The following is a 2,458-nucleotide window of genomic DNA, read 5'->3' as shown; positions in this document are numbered from 1 at the left end:
CTCCTCCCCAGGGACAGCGAACCATGAGACTTAAGGTGAGGCTGAGCAGGGTTCAGTCACAGGCCCAGTAACAGTGGGAAGAACAGGTGGGAGAGAGAGATTGTCACTCCCCTGGAAAGAATCAAGTGGGAGAGTTGAAGCGCTTGGCGTCCAGGTCCCTCCTGTGCCATGGAAGCAGTGGTGGCTGCAGTGGGCAGCCAGCACAGGGTACATGGGACACACAGCCTGAGTCAGGCTCTGGAGCTTCAGCCCTGAGTAAAAACACATGAAAGATGGCCAGAAGGTAACACACCATGCTGAAGGAGATCAAGACCCAGGGCTGGGGCCAGGAGACATTATCACTGGTTTACAGCAGAAGGACCAGGCTGATTTTACTAGATGAGGAGAAAACCTTTTCATATGTGTGAACATACAGCTGGTTGAAGCATTGCATGGTTTCCAAACGACAATATCTACTCTTGACAATGGAACCACAGTAATCAGCTCTCATCCGGGTCAGACTATCAAGCATGGAGATAATGGCTTGCTAAATGAAGGCAAGCTAATTTATGGTAGACCCTATTTAAAAGGATGTGTAATCACTGAATTTAAGGAGGGCTTTACTGAGAATGACTTTCTCCCTCCTTTCTCTCTCTGATAAACTTTCTTTGCTAGAAAAACTGCTACACACGAGAAAGGAATTAGAAGAGACTGATGAAATCTATCAGGTAGAGCTGGTGGATTTTGGTCTAAACCAGGAAAGAAAACTGAAAGTCTATAATTTCTGGGAAAGCAATGACCAAGTGTTTAACAAAGAAAAAATAATAACGAATAGTTGGACATGGGTTTTCTTTTGTTCATGGTCTATATCTGAAAGGATTAACTATGATTACATCAATCAATGACAGTGGACTCACTAAAAAGTGTCAAATGTTCTGGAATAGTGGAAGTATCCTCAATATACACAGATGCTGGTGAGAATAAGTAATTTTTGTTTAAGATTATTATTAAGGCAATGACTCATAGTTTAGTTCATGGTAATGTTACTTCTACATAAAATATGCTTACAATTGATGACATCTTTCATCCAATAACATATGGTAATTTAACAAGGTTAATCTCACAGCTTGGTTTTAAATACACTGTAGTATAGAAAATAAAAGTAGTGAGGCCATTTACTAGGTACTTTTGATAATCAAGCTGACATGGAGTGAGAAGAAATAGTAGAGATGCTGAAAAGTGTTCAGACTATGGTTATATTTTGAAGGTAAAGCAAATGGGATTGAATATATAGAGTGTGGAGAAAGAGCAATGAAAAGGATTACTTCAATACTTTTGATTTAAACAACTAGAGAAGTAAATGACAGCATCATCTGCAAAGCTGGAGGCATGGTGAATGGTATGAGAGATTGTAGGGAAAATCTCAGAAGATCAATCTTGAGCAAGATGTCTGTTAACAGATGGAAGGCAGGATGTACGGCAGGTAGGGAGATGAGGCAGTATGGTTAGTGAAGTCCTCTTCTGATTCTTACAATTTTCCCAGTGCAGTAGAAAGTAGGGGGTGGGAGAAGAGGTGTTAGAAGTTCGAGGACAGTTAGTAAGATACAAAATAGTCACCAAAGACTATTGCTACTTAAGGACCGGCAGTGTCAGCATCGCCAGGAAGCTTGTTAGAAACTCAACTTTCATAGTCTATGGCAACATCAGAAACTATCAAGATCCCTAGGTGATTTATGGCACTCTACAGTCTGAGATGCAATTTAAGTAGAGTGACTCGATTAGGGGAAAGAGATCTGATGGCCCAGTTCCATTAAGGGCCCACATGAGGTTTGCAACATGCATTGAAGGAGAGGTCTGTAGGAAAAATGGAAAATGTCTAAATTAATAAAACCAGACTCAAGGATTTTAGAGTAGAAAGAAAACTCTTTAGATCTTCAGTTTCATGTATTTGCCAGTCTAGAGGTACATGTTTATCCAGCTGTGTAAATACTTCCACTATTGGGAAATACATTCCTGTCTAAGTTAGCTAATTCCATTTGGGTTGTTCTAATTCCTTTTATATTGCTTCCACATCTACCTTCCTAAAGCTGTCATCATTGGTCTCAATCCTGCCAAATGGAGCAAAAGAGAATAACCAACTCTGAGTCATCTCAAAATTTTCAAAAACCCATTTCAAAAATGTTAAGGGTACTCTTATATCTGGGTCACCCTAACAACCTGTACTCCCACCACATTTCTTTTGATGTTAGAATATCAAACGTAGAAATGCATGCATTTTCCAAATGATGTCTGATCATTTCAAGAATACCATGGGATTTCTAAGTCCATTGATCAGGACATAACACTCCCATTAATTTAAAGTAAGTTTCCATTAGTTTTTCCAATGGCTCAGTTAACACTGCTAATTGATATTGAGCAACAAATCCCCCAGGGTGTTTTTCACGATTAATTGCTGTCAAGCTGGGTCTCCTATATCCAG

General features: G+C 39.8%; 1 pseudogene; it reads left to right on the top strand.

Annotated features, from left to right (window-relative positions):
* The first annotated feature begins 265 nt into the window (after positions 1-265).
* LOC101619866 lies at positions 266-884 on the top strand (annotated as a pseudogene).
* Positions 885-2,458: the final 1,574 nt, after the last annotated feature.

This window comes from Condylura cristata, unplaced genomic scaffold (assembly GCF_000260355.1).
Source record: "Condylura cristata isolate star-nosed mole 26May11 unplaced genomic scaffold, ConCri1.0 scaffold00027, whole genome shotgun sequence".
Classification (NCBI taxonomy): Eukaryota; Metazoa; Chordata; class Mammalia; order Eulipotyphla; family Talpidae; genus Condylura; species Condylura cristata.
This window is presented reverse-complemented; position numbering and strand designations above follow the sequence as displayed.